The sequence below is a fragment of the Moschus berezovskii genome, chromosome 9 (assembly GCF_049115385.1).
Source record: "Moschus berezovskii isolate FMDL1 chromosome 9, NW_MosBer_1.0, whole genome shotgun sequence".
Classification (NCBI taxonomy): Eukaryota; Metazoa; Chordata; class Mammalia; order Artiodactyla; family Moschidae; genus Moschus; species Moschus berezovskii.
The window spans coordinates 84784931-84802339 of record NC_142468.1 but is presented as its reverse complement, the minus strand read 5'-3'; the positions used below and the strand labels follow the sequence as shown (position 1 = coordinate 84802339).

The 17409-nt window shown below is 46.3% G+C and overlaps 1 protein-coding gene across 3 annotated transcripts in view; it reads left to right on the top strand.

The window, feature by feature from the left end:
- The window catches only part of LHFPL2 (LHFPL tetraspan subfamily member 2), a 187711-nt gene that overhangs the window by 118896 nt on the left and 51406 nt on the right, over positions 1–17409 (top strand). The window contains exon 1 of one of the 3 annotated variants that reach the window (XM_088839892.1): positions 14587–15002. The exons of the other annotated variants lie outside the window; for them this stretch is intronic. The gene's annotated coding sequence lies outside the window, so the exon portion shown is untranslated. Of the gene's footprint in view, positions 1–14586; positions 15003–17409 lie in introns of those variants that run through there. 3 annotated transcript variants of the gene reach the window in all.

The following is a 17409-nucleotide window of genomic DNA, read 5'->3' as shown; positions in this document are numbered from 1 at the left end:
GGCTGGGAGTGGGAGCCCAGACTCCCTGGTGATACCTCAAGCAGTTAATCAAGAGACGCACTTCCTCTCAGTGGGAGGTCAGGGATTTTCTGTTCCCTTGTTCTTTTTTTCTTTTTTAATGTTTTTTTTTTTAATTTGGTAAAAGTCACATAATATAAAACATAGTAATATTGTAAAGTAATTAGCCTCCAATTAAAATAAATTTATATTTTAAAAAAACATAGTGTTTTAACCATATTTGCCTGTACGTTTCAGTGGCACTAAGTATATTCAGCTGTTACGCAAGTCTAACCATCATTCATCTCCTGAAATTTTTTATCTTCCTAAACAGAAACTCTGTCCCCATTAGGGACTAAGTCACACTCTCCCTCCCACCCCTGGCATCTACTGTTTACTTTCTGCCTTCATGAATTTTATTCTAGGTGCCACCTGTAAATGGACTCAAACAATATCTGTCTGCACCTAATGTATATTGTAATGCATTTTTAATGCTAACTCAGTATATGTCACACAAACAGATTTTATCTTCTCTTCTTTCCCCCTAGGTACACAGTGGTTTCTCGTTAGTTATCCACTCATAGTAATGTATATATGTCAATCCCAATCTCCCGATTTACCCCACCTGTCCTTTTTTCCCTTGGTATCCATGTTTGTTCTCTACATATGTGTCTCTCTGCTTTGCATACAGATTCACCTATACAATTTTGCTAGATTCCTCATATATGCATTACTATACTATGTTTGATCTGCAAGGAGATCAAACCAGTCCATTCTAAAGGAAATCAGTCCTGAATATTCATTGGAAGGACTGATGCTGAAGCTGAAGCTCCAGCCCTTTGGCCACCTGATGCAAAGAGCTGACTCAGTAGAGAAGACCCTGATGCTGGGAAAGATTGAAGGCTGGAGAAGGGGACAACAATTAGATGGCATCACCGACTCGATGGACATGAGTTTGAGCAGGCTCCAGGAGTTGGTGATGGACAGGGGAGCCTGGCGAGCTGCAGGCCACACACTCTCAGAGTCGGACACAAAACTGAGTGACTGAACTGAACTGACACCGTGTTTGTTCTTCTCTGTCTGACTGACTTCACTCTCTATGGCAATCTCTAGGTCCATCCATGCTCCCTTGTTTTTAACGCTAACATTCAGGCTGTTTTCCCTCATTGACACCTCAAGTGGGCTCAGAAAGGCTTCCGTGTTCCCTCTGGTGAGGCTAGAGGTCAGCACTGTTCCCTCACCAGAGCCACAGGGAAGTTACAGTCCTTGGGTCTTCCTTGTTGCCGAAGGCCAAGATTGTGGGACATCCTCCCTGGTCCCCATAGCAAGGTAGCAGCTGCCCTCCAGGCCTGCACAGTTTGTTCAGACAAGCAGACTATTCTGAATCAGTCCCAGAGAGCCACTTCAAAAAGACCACCGTCTGCCCCACGGAGGAGGAGCTTGTTGTCAAGGGTGCTATTAAAACAGTGAATTTGGGAGCTGCTTTAATGTGCTACTTACGAGTCAAGGCTGGTTATGTAGCAGCAACAGCAGTGGATGTTTGAATAGGTGCCATGACCACAGGTGCCAGGAATGAGCCCAGGCATCTCTGTTTCCTCCCCATCTTAAGGAGACTAAAAATGGCCAGGGCGGTTCTCTTCCCAGCCAGTTCCCACTGGTGACCACCAGGCCCTCTGCCTCCTACAAGTTGTGAGGGGGAGGCCACCATGGTTCCTGAAAAGAATGGCTGAAGCCAAGGTCTGTGGCCTATTGTGACTGATATTTTAGAACTGAAAAGAGGAACTTGCATGGGAGCTTGCATTGCTTTTGGAAAAACACATGTTTCTTCCATCAGTTTTGCTGCGTTGGCAGACAGAATGTTGCAAACTCAGAGATCATCCCCAGTCCCTTTTTAAGGAAACAAACAAGACCATGACCCAATTCAGTCCCTTTTCATTTATTTTACAGTGTATGGCTCAAACATTACCAAAGAAAACTGGACGGGCTCCATTTCATAGTTCAGTTAACATGAAACATGTCTCTTAGCACACAAGGGGATGGTTACGGATGGGCATGGTGTGTATTATCTTTTCTGTGTGCTTAGCACTTCACTGGTGCAAAACAAATGCCCAGAAAGGTCTGTTTTTCCTGAAACAAGGAAATTGTTGTGTATGGATATATGTATAGGTGTGTGTACTTTTAAAAACACCTTCTGCTTGCCACACAGCGTGCTAATCCCTTTAGAGCCATGTCGTTTCTCTGTGTGAAGCATGGAGAGAGCCTTAAATGCTGAGCCGTGTGGTCCTCACCAAGTGCAGCGTGAGATCAGAGCAGGGAGAGCTTTGTGTGGGTTGGAATGGAATTTTAAAATATACCTTATTAACTTCAAAGGCAGACATATGGAAATGCGAACCACTTTTTGAAAAAGCAAAATGTTTGGCTGGTTTGTGTAGAAGCTGTGAGTGGGGGTGCGGAAAGTGCTGGGCGTGGCTGTGTGATTTTAGGGCTCCATCCCACAGGCACACATCCTCCGACCCTGATGTGGGCCGCCTGTCCCAAAGCCAACCCCCAGGGGCTGCAGACCCTCCTTCCTCCCCTAGGTGTCACTGCAGAGGGTGCAAAAGCTGACCTTTCTCTGGGGAGTGGGATGGTCAGAGGTGGTGGCGGTGGTGTTTAGTCGCTCAGCCGTGTCCGACTCTTTGTGACCCCGGGTACTGCAGCCTACCAGGCTCCTCTGTCCATGGGATTTCTCAGAGAAGAATACTGGAGTGTGTTGCCATTTCTTACTTCAGGGGATCTTCCCAACCCAGGGCTGGCACCCACGTCTCCTGTCTCCTGCCAGTCTCCTGCATTGCAGGCCGGTTCTTTACTGCTGAGCGGTGTTGGGTCAGCAAGTCTTTGTTGAGCACCAACTGTGTATAATGAAGAGGAATAGCCGCTTTTAGTAAGTGCTTGGGTATGCAGAGTCCTGTATGAAGCCTTGTGCATAAATGTTAACTTCCCACAATAAGTCAGTGGCGTGCTGAGTATCGTGCTCCTCAGTTCAGGGGAAATAGTGGCTTGCCTGGGGTCATCACACTGCCACTGAATGGCAGAGCTCGCCTTTGGACTAGGTTACAGACAGGATTGTGTCTCCTGTGAGATGGTGCCGGGCACCAAACAACACAGGATTCATGGCATGTGGTCGCAGACCTCAGCAATCTGTGGATCTTGAACAGGAACCATGTGACAATCAGGCTGCACGTGCCCCTCCCCCCAAGCATATGGAGAAGGGGAAACTGTGCCAACACAGGGGTCATATGAAGAAAGGGAAATACGGAAAAGGGCGAACTGCCCATACAGGTGCGGTGGCTTGCCTTCAGAATGAGCTCCAGGGGCTGGATGTGAATGCCTTGGGCAGTGGCTCTCGTTGATTCCGGAAACATAGTCTCTGTGGTATAGTCACACAGTCAGGCAGGCAGCTGAAGGAGTAAAACAGGCTGCTGTACCGTGAGGCAATACGGACTGGTAGAGACTGGGAAAACTGGGGAATCTATACCTTGTCTAAAGAGAGCAGCCATTACCCAACTCCAGTGATCTGTCGTCATTCAGAAATGGAAGTCCAATATCGCCAGTGTACTGATCTCTCCCGAAAGAAAAGCCAAAAGTTTGCACTTTTACATTGTCTTTCAATTTTGAATGTTGGCTGCTAATTTTTAAAAATGTAACGGATCAGCTCTTGTATGTGAGCCTCCAGTTTCTGAACTCTCTGAAAGAAAAGGAGTAGAAGTGGGGGTGTGGAGGTTGGGAGTCCCGAGACAGCAGACCAGAGTGGCAAGCGCATCTCACATCAGGTCCCCCTGGCCCCAGGGCTTCTCACACTGCAGCTTGCGTGCGAGTCCCCTAGGGTCCTGTTCAAGTGTGCATCCTGGCCCAGGAATTCGGGGGTGGAGGTGGGGGGCGTCTGTTGAAAAAGATTCTAGGCTTAGTGGGGAAAGCCGCTGTGATAAATGAATGCCTTCTACTCTGAGCAAAGGAAAGGGAAATGACTTGACATATTTTCCATCCCTGCAGTACAACAAGGTGATAAAGTCAGTTGTGTGTTTCGGTCATTTCCAGGGTTCCCCTAAAAAGTCAGAATTTGAGAGCACAGCTCGATCAGAAGCTTTTGAATTTTACACCCTTCCTTACTTACACACACAGTCCTCCATATAAGAACTTGGATTCATCTCTCTGTCTTCTGGGAAATTGGGATAAGACTATCAGACTTTCAACTTGGGTGGGATAAAGAGAGACTTAACTGATGGGCCCTCCCTTCCCTGTGCTGTGTTGTGAGGATAAAAGCTATGTCTCGCATATGTTGGTGTTTTGTTACTTCCACATGGCCTTGGCGTCCCTTCAGCATGGGGTCCGTGGTGGGAGGAAAGGGTGGGTGCCGAGGAAATTGCTTTGAGCAGAAATCATCTTGTTTCCATTCACTTAGAGCTGTTCTTGGAGCCTTCCTCAGGTCCCCTGCCTGTGTTCAGTGCCCTTGGAATTGCATGCCAGGAAACAAGATGCTCTTTCTAATTGGGCAAGTGGGAGGAGAGGGACTGGGTGAGCCAGGATGGGCTGGCAGTTGACACATAAAAATAGATCTTTTTCCTCATGAATAAACATGTTTGGGGGGCAAAATGCCGTGCGCATTTCTAGCCATCCCAGACAGGTCAGCAAAGGAGGCCAACAGGGCCAAGGTACAGCCAGGTGGGTGGAATGCCAGCCAGAATGAGGTTGCCATGACAACAGGGCCCCTTGGAGAAAGCTTCAGGGGCCTCTAGGGAGTGGAAGCCGATCTCAGATCTGAAGCCACAGTGTATATGCAAGTAGGATGGTAGAGTGTGGGCATGGGAGGGGAGAGGGCTTGGCCAGTGCATCTTAGACTGCACAGGCCTGTGAATGTTAATGTGGATTCTGATTCAGGACTTCCGGCTGGGGTCCGAGAGTCCTCAGGTCGAACACGCTCCCAGGGGCTGCCGAGGATGCTGGTCCAGGGAGCACATTTTGCGGGGTAGGGGGTTCTAATCCAGCGTGGTCTTCAGGACTCTGGGGCAGGGCGAAGGTGCTCAGGCGGGGAGCTAACCCACTCCATTTGTATCATCTTGTGTTTGGCCTGAGCTAAAAAAAAAAAAAAGGCAAGTGCTTTGACAGCTGTTTCTCATCATACTGAGATGTTTTCCTTGCCTGGTGATGGTGGTGGCACTTTAGAGTAACAACAAAATTGAGTGTTGTGTATTATAATTTTGCTGGTTGAAATGCATATGGTTGGGCAGACTCTAAATATTGTCTATGTAACAGTTCAGTAAAATGCAACCTGTGTTAGTTGATGTATAACTGAGGCTCTTCTGAAATAATGGAGCAGATTTTAGCAACATTTTAAGAGCCAAAGAAGAGCTCAGGCATTAGATCTGGGAGATGAAAAGACATTTTGATAATTTAAAAACTTTGATGAGAATGTAGGTCACTTGCCCTGTGCAGGGCAGCAGAGCCATTCCTTGAGAGGCCGGGGTCTTTATCTCTCGGAGAACGAGCATGATGGCTGTTTCTGGAAGTGGCGGCACTATCTGTTAGCAAGACCATGGCCAAGTTGTGCCTGAATAAAAAGTAGCATCCTTCCCCGCACCCTGTGTGTGTTGATCCCATATCCTCTCAGTCTTCAAGTGATCCAGTTTGCTCCCCTTGCCTGTTTTCAGGCTATGACATGAGTCTGTTGTTGGCATGGGCTCCTCACAAACTGTAGCAAAGCCTGGCTGTGGAAGCCATGACGGGGTGACCTTCACAGAAGGAAGCCCAGCAAGCGCCCTCTTCACAGGTCTTTTGATCTACTTCCACTTCCCTCATGGGAGGATGCTGAAGTCCCTTCCCAGGGTATCAGCAGTCTGTCTGATTATTACAACTCTGAGACTGCAAGGCTCCAGCTTTGATCTTGATTGTGTTCCAGAGATGATTATCTCTCTGTGTCAGGATCCAGAGCCCGTTGTCTTGGGGAAATGCTGTGATCAGGCCCACCGGAGGAGCTGATAACCTGCCTGCCCCTGGGGATGGAGTCCAGGGGGCAGTAGCCACGATGTGTCTGTGGTGACCCGCAGACACCCCCAGCCAGGCTTGGCAGGGGAACGAGGGCTCGGCCTTCCCACTTCCTGCATGGGGGCCCCAGGCTGGACGGCCTGGGCAGGCGGGGCTGTGGGCTGGCAGCAGGGTGGACGGGCACGAGCTCTGTGCGTGGATTTCCTCTCCTGATCCCATCAGGTTCCCGTGGCTCTGGGCAGCTCCAGTGGGGACCCCAGGCCTCTGTGTGTCTCCAGCCCTCCCCACCAGTCCTGCTGGCCACTATAGACAGTCCCCTGCATGCTTTTGGGAACATAAGACTCGCAGGAGCAGGGACTGAGATGGGAAGGGGGGTCCAGAGCGGGCTCTCTGCGGGTTATCTTCACCTCAGTCCCCCCACTGTGATGTGCCCAGGGTGTGAGTTAAGTGGGGGGGCCAGGTTCCGTGCTTCTGGGCACCAAGTGTCCCACTCCAGCTCAGGACCGTCCCTGTGATTCCTTGGCAGAACTGCCTTCTCTGGGACCCCATTCTTTTATGTCTGACCTTGTGCTGTGTCCCGGGACTCAGAAGAAGCCTCGTTTCACTTTGTGGGATATGAATAACTGTCATGTACTGGGACGGAATAGGAGGCAGTCCTGGGACACTAGAAAATGTGTGGTTTTTTCTTTCCCTTTCACTCCTGTGAAGTTGATGGCTTTTATTCCTACATTCCAGCACACTTGTTCAACTTGAAGCAAAATGCCATGAAAGCTTTTAAGTTTTTGCCATGAACTTATAGTACAGGGTGAAAAATAATATTCTGAGATTTGAAAAGCTTACGTTGAGGCGGCTGTGTGATTTTGGCAGTGTTTCCTTATATGAACTCCCTGCACCTCATCTCAGCCCCTATCTCCCCCGTCACGGGTTGGCAGAAATGGCAAGTTTTGCCGGAGTGGAGGGGCATGGCCAAGGCCTACTTGGGCAGAGGGGGCCCTGGGACCCAAGCTTAGGCCCTACAGATCTGCACCTGTTTTAGTAACATGGGAAGCAGGGAAGATGGACCCTACATCTGGTTCTGCCTTGTGTTCCTATTTTTCTTTGACTCCAAAGGATGGCCGAGAAAGAACAGCCAGCAGTCACACCGTGTGTGAGTCAGTACCGGGGGGATGGGTGAGGAGTGGGACGGGGAATCACTGAGTCATGGGTGCTGCAGCTGTGAGAGTCCCCCCCCCACCGAACAGCTCCTTCGTAACCTCCTCATTTATGGAGGCACCGCAGAGGCCCTGGAAGAGCAGAGGACCCGCCCACTTTCACAGCATCATCTTTCATGATTTGGAATAGCTCAACTGGAATTCTATCACCTCCATTAGCTTTGTTCGTAGTGATGCTTTCTAAGGCCCACTTGACTTTACATTCCAGGATGTCTCGCTCTAGGTCAGTGATCACACCATCGGGATTATCTGGGTCATGAAGATCTTTTTTGTACAGTTCTCCTATGTATTCTTGCTACCTCTTCTTAATATCTTCTGCTTCTGTTAGGTCTGTACCATTTCTGTCCTTTATCGAGCCCGTCTTTGCATGAAATGTTCCCTTGGTATCTCTAGTTTTCTTGAAGAGATCTCTAGTCTTTCCCATTCAGTTGTTTTCCTCTATTTCTTTGCATCGATCTCACTGAGGAAGACTTTCTTATCTCTCCTTGATATTCTTCGGAACTCTGCATTCAGATGCTTATCTCTTTTCTTTTCTCCTTTGCTTTTCGCTTCTCTTCTTTTCACAGCTATTTGTAAGGCCTCCTCAGACAGCCATTTTGCTTTTTTCCATTTCTTTTCCATGAAGATGGTTTTGATCCCTGTCTCCTGTACAAGTTATGTCACGAACCTCCATCGATAGTTCATCAGGCACTCTGTCTGTCAGATCTAGTCCCTTAAATCTATTTCTCACTTCCACTGTATAATCATAAGGGATTTAATTTAGGTCATACCTGAATGGTCTAGTGGTTTTCACTACTTTCTTCAATTTAAGTCTGAATTTGGCAATAAGGAGTTCATGATCTGAGCCACAGTCAGCTCCTGGTCTTGTTTTTGCTGATTGTATAGAGCTTCTCCATCTTTGGCTGCAAAGAATATAATCAATCTGATTTCGGTGTTGACCATCTGGTGATGTCCATGTGTAGAGTCTTCTCTTGTGTTGTTGGAAGAGGGTGTTTGCTATGACCAGTGCGTTCTCTTGGCAAAACTCTATTAGCCTTTGCCCTGCTTCATTCCATGCTCCAAGGCCAAATTTGCCTGTTACTCCAGGTGTTTCTTGACTTCCTACTTTTGCATTCCAGTCCCTCAATGGTGCTGGAAAAGGAGCAGATTCCTGGACTCACAGTCCAGTGCTCCAGCGTGATTCCCAGGATCCGCTCACTTGACCATCTGGCCTGACCCCGAGTACGCTCCTGGCTCCAGACCTGGGCCGCTGCCCTTGCCTGTTCTCCCAGCCTCTGACCCCCAGAGAGCTTCTCTGCTTTCCCTCCAGGAGGGTCTGCAGGGTAACGTAATGACGGGGCTCTGGTTCCCGGAGAGGCCCCACCGGGACCCTCTGGGGCAGACTTACCAGTGTCCTGGTCCTGCCCCTCCTCTCCCTCCACCAGCATCAGGCGGTGGTTTGGCTGCAGCCACCCAGCTTTTGCCTCCTAGGATGCCTCCTAGCAGTGCGGGGTACTGCTCCCCCACACTGAGGCTGGGTGAGGAGCAGCCCCGCCAAGGCTCACAGTGGGAGCCGTGGGGTCTGCACCCCCGCCAGGCTGCGCCAGTCTCGGGGCCTCCACTCTTTTCTTGCTCTAAGAGCCTCTCTGGCCTTTTTTTCCTTCCTTTCTTTCTTAGAACAATGGCTTAAAATCGAAGGCAGTGACTGCAGGTTTGGAAGGGAATGGTGGACCTGGGGCTTAAAAAATTTAATAAAACAGCCTTAGTTCTGGGAATGGAAAGAAACAATTTAAGGTGTTGATAAATGCTTGGCAGAGTTCTTTTCCTCTTTTCAGAGCTGATCCTGCAGATTAGGGTTTTGGCACATGGCATATTACTTAACAATCCCTACAAGCAGAGAGAAATGTAAATGATGCTGTTTTTTTTTTCTTTTCTTCTGCTGAAAAGGGGGCTCTGACCTTGGAATACGAGCCTTTAGTTTAAGCACTGACATCTTTCCAGCCGGAGTGGGCTTTTTCCTCTTATTTCCTTTGTTGGAGGAGATTGAAAAGTTAACGCTTTTACTTACCTTTCCCAGGGTGTCCCACACCTCCCAGCTCCCACACTCTCATAATGTTGACAGTACATTTACAAACTAATACTTGTATTGTCCATTCTGATTTATTCTCATAAACATTTTTCACATGTCTTCTAAGGAATGTCACAGGCCAACACTTTGTTCATTTAGTTTGAATTTCTGTTGTACCTAATGGGACAAAGCTTCATTTGTTTAAAAATGATTCAATAGTTAAGATTTAATGGTCAGTGTGAGTGTGTGTGTCCAATCACTCAGTCATATACGAGTCTTTGCGACCTCATGGACTGTAGCTCTCCAGGCTCCTCTGTCCATGGAACTTTCCAGGCAAGGATACTGGGGCAGGTTGCCATTTCCTTCTCCAGGGGACCTTCTCAACCCAGGAATCGAACCTGCATCTCTTGCGCTGGCAGGAGAATTCTTCACCACTGAGCCACCAGGGAAGCCAGTTATGGTCAGTGCGCCCCAGGATACCTTCATATACGAAAGTGTCTCTTGTGGAGGAATGTGAAAGAAGCCTTCTCAAACCCTGGTTTCTGAAAGGATGAATGGCACTGAGTTAGACCCAAGTTAATTTTCCCTGAGTTGACTGGTGAATGCCTGCACATCCAAGGAAGCACAGAATTTGTCTCCTGGACCCCATTGGTAAGGGTGTATGTGGCCTCAATGAAGGGGAGAACAGGAGATGAGCCTCTGAAGTCAGCTGAGGTGCGGCCCAGTCTACACAGCACTGGGTCTACACCGAAACAGAGCTCATTTGGCACCCTTGGCCTAACTCAGCGGGTCTGCTTGTCAGCACGCAGCAAGCAAGTCTGCTGTCATCCTGCTCACTCACTATCAGGGGAAATACTACTAGTCCACGACTTTCCCTGAATTTTTGCCTCTGTAATTACTTGGAAAACCGGTGAAATGGACCTCATCATAGTAAACTGACCCTCGAGTCATTTGGATGGAAACTCTGGTGTTTTGGTTAAAAAGATGCAGAGAGAGAGATCTGACTGAGGTGGTGGTGGTACGTCCCAAAACAACCTCATCTAACTGGTTTTGTCATTGGGTTTAGTTTTTTGTTTAGGTTTTTTTTTTTCTATGTATTCCTAGTGTAATTGAACTTGTAACAACATGGGCTTGAACTGCGAGGGTCCACTTGAACTGTGTGTGGATATTTTTCAGTAGTAAATACGATATTACTGCAGAGTCCCCAGTAGGATGAATTCTCAGATGTGGAGGGACCATGGATACAAAGGGCTGACTTTAAGTTAACACAGATTAACCCCTGTGTGGCTCAAGGGTTGAGAATTGCATTCATCAGTTAGCTGAGACGCTTTAGTCTAAGAGCTTTGTTGATTTCAGGTGATAAGCAGGTCCTGAGACAGGTGGGTCAGATAGTGTGTGTGTGTGTGTGTGCGTGCGCGTGCTCTGTGCTCAGTCGTCTCTTTTGTGACCCACTGAACTGTAACCAGGCCCCTCTGTCCACGGGATGCTCCAGGCAAGAATACTGGAGTGGGTTGCCAGGGGATCTTCCCAACCCTGGGATTAAACCCACTTCCTGTCTCCTGCTTAGCGGAAGGATTCTTTACCTGCTAAGCCATCAGATGTTAGCTTCATGACGCTGTCCGGGACCCAGGCTCCTTCTGACCTTCTGCTCCACTTTCTCTAGCGCAGCACTGTTCATTCTTGAAGTCCCCATCAGAGCCTTTCTGGTCACATTTCCCAGCCAGAGAGGAACCTGTGCTAAAGCTGAGTCAGGTCCTTTGTTTTTTTTCAGGTTTTGTTTTTTTTTTAGTTTTGGTTTCTTCAGGGTTTTTTTTTTTTTTTTTTTGAGGTATAATTCACAAGTGAAGTTCTCATAATGTATTTAAGGTTGCAGTGTGAAGATTTCATATACATTTTTCATTGTGAAAGCATTCTCACTATAAACACATTCATCACCTCACAAAGTTTTTGTTTTGCCTTTTTTGGGGGTTTTTAAAATGTTTTTGATAAGAGAGCCAGATCCTTTTTAATACCTTTTCCAGAAAATGTTCCCCATTTTGTCCACTTAAATCTCATTGGCCACTCCATCTGCAAAAAGAGGCTAAGAAATGTGGATTTTTTTAGCTAGGCACGTTGCCAACTCCCACCCCACTCCCACCCCACCCCATAGTGTTTCTTTCAGGGTCAGGAATGAGGTGAGGCAAATTAAACATTCTCTGTCAGTGTGAAATGGAAGGAAGTACCAAAACCCTCAGTAATCAAGGTAAATGATGTCTTAATGCAATGTTCAATTCAGTTCAGTTGCTCAGTCATGTCTGACTCGTTGTGACCCCATGAATCGCAGCACGCCTGGCCTCCCTGTCCATCACCAACTCCCGGAGTTCACCCACTGTTACAGTACCATATTAGAGCCTGAGGCAAAAGAAAAAATTGATCATGCTGATCCAATCTTTATTTAAAATTTTTATGTTTTTCCATTTGTTGTTGTTCAGTTGCTCAGTCATGTCCAACTCTTTGCGACCCAATAGACTGCAGCACGCCAGGCTTCCCTGTCCTTCACCAACTCCCAGAGCCTGCTCAAACTCACGTCCATTGAGTCAGTGTTGTCATCCAACCATCTTATCCTCTCTCGTCCCTTTCTCCTCCTGCCTTCAATGTTTCCCAGCATCAGGGTCTATTCTAATAAGTTGTCTCTTTCCATCAAGTGGCCAAAGTATTGGAGCTTCAGCATCAGTCCTTCCAATGAACATTCAGGACTGATCTCCTTTAGGATGGACTGGTTGGATCTCCTTGCAGTCCAAGGGACTCTCAAGAGTCTTCTCCAGCACCACAGTTCAAAAGCATCAATTCTTTGGCGTGCAGCCTTCTTTATGGTCCAACTCTCACATCCATACAATGTTTTACATTATTGCTTATTAAAGTATTCATCAAGATTAATAAGTTTTTTGGCATCCCCTTTAATTTTGTGCTCAAGGCAAGTGCCTTACCCTCCTCACCCCAGTCCCAGCCAGTGGTTTTCTTAGTGAAGAAGAAGAGAATAGGTACTGGGTAGGAACCAGTCCCTGCCAAGGAGAGAGTCCATTGCTCACCCATATCCTTACCTCCTTACCCACTGCTGACTGAGTGAGTGAACTCATGTTTGGGGGGGTACTGTTGGCAGGCAGGGCTGCAGGGAGCTATATTCCTACAACCCAAGATTGCCGGGAGAAATATCAATAACCTCAGATATGCAGATGACACCACCCTTATGGCAGAAAGTGAGGAGGAACTAAAAAGCCTCTTGATGAAAGTGAAAGAGGAGAGTGAAAACTTTGGCTTAAAGCTCAACATTCAGAAGATGGCATGGCATCTGGTCCCATCACTTCATGGGAAATAGATGGGGAAACAGTGGAAACAGTGTCAGACTTTATTTTTGGGGGCTCCAAAATCACTGCGGATGCTAATTGCAGCCATGAAATTAAAAGATGCTTACTCCTTGGGAGGAAAGTTATGACCAACCTAGATAGCATATTAAAAAGCAGAGACATTACTTTGCCAACCAAGGTCCATCTAGTCAAGGCTATGGTATTTCCAGTGGTCATGTATGGATGTGAGAGTTGGACTGTGAAGAAAGCTGATCGCCGAAGAATTGATGCTTTTGAACTGTGGTGTTGGAGAAGACTCTTGAGAGTCCCTTAGACTGCAAGGAGATCCAACCAGTCCATTCTAAAGGAGATCAGTCCTGGATGTTCACTGGAAGGACTGATGCTAAACTGAAGCTCCAATACTTTGGCCACCTCATGCGAAGAGTTGACTCACTGGAAAGGACTCTGATGCTGGGAGAGATTGGGGGCAGGAGGAGAAGGGGACAACAGAGAATGAGATGGCTGGATGGCATCACCAACTCGATGGAGGTGAGTTTGAGTGAACTCTGGGAATTGGTGATGGACAAGGAGGCCTGGCGTGCTCTGATTCATGGGGTCGCAAAGAGTCGGACACGACTGAGCGACTGGACTGAACTGAACTGAAGAACTGCTCACAAACAACCCCAGTCTTTGGGGAGTAGACTTAGAGTAGCACCTGTATAAAAATTCTCATGAGTGTAGATGCCATTGCTGACCAAGAACGAGTGTGTGATCAGATGGGTCACTCTGGGGTCCGTGTGGCAATAATGACCTCATAAAGGATGGGCCCTCACTGGGAGGGAAATTAATGAAGACATCACGTCAGAGGAGAACTGTCCAGCTCCTCACTGCATGTGTGATCACACCTCTCAGAATGAATGAATCTGGTTCAACCTGACTTCATGTTGATTTAATGCTTTCTACAAGGAGTATTGGAGAAAGGTAGCCTCCCTTGTGGCTCAGCTGGCAAAGAATCCATCTGCAATGTGGGAGAGCTGGGTTTGATCCCCAGGTTGGGAAGATCCCCTGGAGGAGGAAATGGCAACCCACTCCAGTATTCTGGCCTGGAAAATCCTATGGACAGAGGAGCCTGGTGGGCTACAGTCCATGGGATCACAAAGAGTCGGACACAACTGACCAACTAACACTACTACTACTCCTAGCCTAAGGTCACATGTGTTTTGAAACCAAAAATAGTTAATTTGCTGTTTTAAAATCCTAACGATGAACAGTTGACTCTTGCACAACACAAGGTTGCACTGTGCTGGTCTGCTTAGGGATATTTTTCCAATAATAAGTGTTACAATTGGCTGTAGGTTGACTCTGCGATGTGGAACCCTGGATACAGAGGAATTGAGGTCATTGAGGTTCAGCTACTAGTTATACTTGGATTTTCTGACTGTGCAGAGGAAAACCTCCTGTGTTGTTGAAGTGTAAACTGTAATCTTATTATTCGCTTAGAATTTTAAAAATAATTTTAGACAATCATCTAGAATTTCAGAGAAGCTCATTTTAAATTTCATGACAAAATCATTTGTAGTTTTAGAAGAGTTCTACTGATTGTATTTAGTTATGAATTGGAGTGCCCTTGAATATGTATATCAAAAATAAAATGTCTAATAAAAATAAAAGCCATAAGTAGATCTTATGGCTTAATGTGATAGAGTCAGGAAAAATACCATGATAATCTCCCTTTTTGGTAATGCTTCTGCCTTAGACAAAATGGCATGCAAACGATCTACTGTATGGGGATTGAAACTACTTTATTTCTTTCCCCCTGTCTTCTTCTAGCTTCCAGAAACTTCAGGTAGATTTTTAAAAATTATTTTTACAAATTGTTAAATGAATCAGCCCCTAAAACAGGCAAGTGATTTTGGAAGTGTTGCTGCATTCACAGGACTGATTTTTACAGGGATATTAAGAAAACATTTTGTGGCTATGATTCATGCCCTGATGCTCTTATAAATTCTTGCATTGGAGAAATTCGTGATTCAGTCTGTCAGATGATTTCCCTTTTTGAGACTGTAGTATTGCGAAAATTCAGCAATTTGTTTCACAAATCCTTTCATCTGCCTCCTTGTGTAATGCTTTCTGTTTTTAAAGCTGTGAGCATTTTATCACCCAGCCCCACACCAGCCTTGCTGCATGGCCTGGCTCCATCCTACACTAAGCCCTGTGGCCCGCAGACTGTAAAACCCTTTTCAGAGGCGCTCTGTGGCTTCACGCTTCAGGGAAACTACTCTACTTTGTCAGTTCTTTTCAGCCTTTCACAGGAATGCTGTGACAGTGAAATGGAGACATCAGGAAAAGTACTTTTCAGTTCTTAAGAAGACACCTGCTGTAGGATTCCTGGTGTTGGCAAAGGCAAGTTGTTAATTTTAAGTTATGAAGGGGTTGTCTTTGACAGGACTCTGCCAATTAACATTTGGCTGTCTGTGTACAATTGAAGAATGAATTTCTAAAACACAATTTTTCAAATTTTGTTAGCATTAGACTGGTTAATTTAGAAGTATCTTGGTTGTCAGTATTTATTAGCTCTTTCAAATGTGAACACTGTGTCTTGAATCTTGGAGGGGATGCTCTGAATTTATTGATTCGATTAAATGGCCGATGCCTCAGTTTTCCCTTCCATGAAGCAGGATCCTAGTGCTTACCTAAAAGCTGAGAGAGGGAGTTGAGCTGCAGTGCGTGCATGGTCCTTGATTAGCCCAGCAACTGCTGCTTTATAAAGCCCATGAATGGCACCATGACTTTGACTTATTGCTGCCTGAACATGTTCTGCAGCGAATACACAAACGTGGCAGTGAGTTGCAGAGAATGTGGTAAAGGAAGGTGAGAGTGTAAAGTAGGGGGCGTGCAGACAGGGTTGACTTAGGACCACTGCATCTATTTTGTATTCGGAGAGCCACGCCAAATACAGTTCTGAGGCTGCATGCCTGCTTGAAAAAATGTGCGGGGTTAAACGTGTCAGGATTTTCTGTTTCTGGGAGCACAGTTACACTAAAGAGCCACCCAACTGTAGACAGATGACGGTGTTTCAGAGATCAGTTGTAATCATAAAAGGTCCTGGCAGCTGTCAGGTTCAAAAAATAAAGAAAGAGGGTTATCAGAACTGAAAAAAGAAATGGAAAGCAGAGATTGATGGTATTGGGTGTTGCTGTTCCTATCCATGCTTCCTGCCTTCAGGACTTGGGGTGGGACATGTTGGTGACACTTCACATTCTCTTCCATGCAGTTCAACCAACATCATGGATCTGAATAAATAAAGCTGGTGGGGGGAGGTCGGTGGAATGGCATAGATGGTTTTTCCAGTTGATTGACATTAGTCAATTTCTCCTTTGATGAGACTAGAAACTGTTGCAATAATGAAATTCAAAAATTTTACCACCTTTTTTCTTTCCTTCTATGTGACTGAAGTAAAATCTAAAATCCTTCTTTCCTCGGCTCTACTAGAAGTACAGTGAGGCTGGCCATCTTTACTAATTTTTAGGCAGAGGACTTTTTGTATCAAATTTGGGAACATAAAAAGGGTCAGGTAAAAATCATGTGATGGAAAGCTGATCCAAATTTTGATCCTTTTTGAATTAAAAATTGTCCTCAGCACCGAGAGTGGACTATACCTCCTGGAAGGCAGTCAGAAAGTCACGTTGCCATTTATCAGCCTTCCTCATGGCTGAGCTCTCCAGGACTTCTCATTTGAACTTTTGAAAAATCTCCTCAGCATTAAGAGCTTCCCTGAAGCTGGATCTTGAGCATCTTGCATCCTGATTTCCAGACAGAACTGAGTTAAAAACATAGTAACTGACTCCGTTTGTTTTTCCGTCTCCAAGGTGTTTGGCCGCACGTTCGTCCTCCCAGCCCCAGCAGGAGAGGAACGCTTAGTTACCCACTGACAGGAACGAGCTCTGGAAACTTCACCAAATGTTGGCTGGGGAAGCCCAGTTCTCCTCAAGCAGGACTAAATGTTTCCCAAATTAATTCTGACAAAGTGAGTTTAGAGTCAACTTTCTGGAGTTTCTCAAAACGATTTAGGGTATTTTAAGTCAACCCTGTGTTGGCTCTTTTTCCAGTGTCTAACCCCTACTACCTGTTGGGGGCTTCGTTAGTGTCAAATACTTGACTTTCTAAGCTATGCTGTGGGAGTTTTTATCATGTAAAAATTTCCCTGGAATGTAAATGCCCTATGATGTCTTTGGTTTGATGTTGGGGTCAAGTGCAGGCCGCTGTGTGACCTTCCTTCAGGAAAGAATGGAGGCTTGTTTCACTTTGCTCATTTGGCACTCTGCATGCATTCAACCAGCAACAACACAGTAGTGTATGGGGTAAAAATCACTCGCCTCCACGGGGTTTCTGGGTGGACAAGACTTGGGATCAGAAGATTACAGATGTGTGGGTGCGTGGTCTCATGTCAATGTGTGTAGCCTTCAACTCTGGGCACAAGCCTACTACTATTCTGGGTTATTTATTTTACTTTAATGAGCAAAGAAAAATATGGTGCACTCGAATGACATAATAATAGACAACTGCATGTTCTTGAGTTATAAGTAAATCATGGTCAGAAAAAGACAGTGAAGAGGGTATTTCACTAAATATTTCCAGGCTCTGTCTCACAAAGGCTTGGTGGTATTTTGGAGTGGCTAATTAGGAGATAGATCCAATTTCGTGCTGCCTTCCTTGTGAGTCAGATGACTGTTGGAAACAGCTTATTTCAGACTTCGGATACAGTATACAGTACCGGCTATTTCCAAACCCAAGATGTTTGGATGCTGAT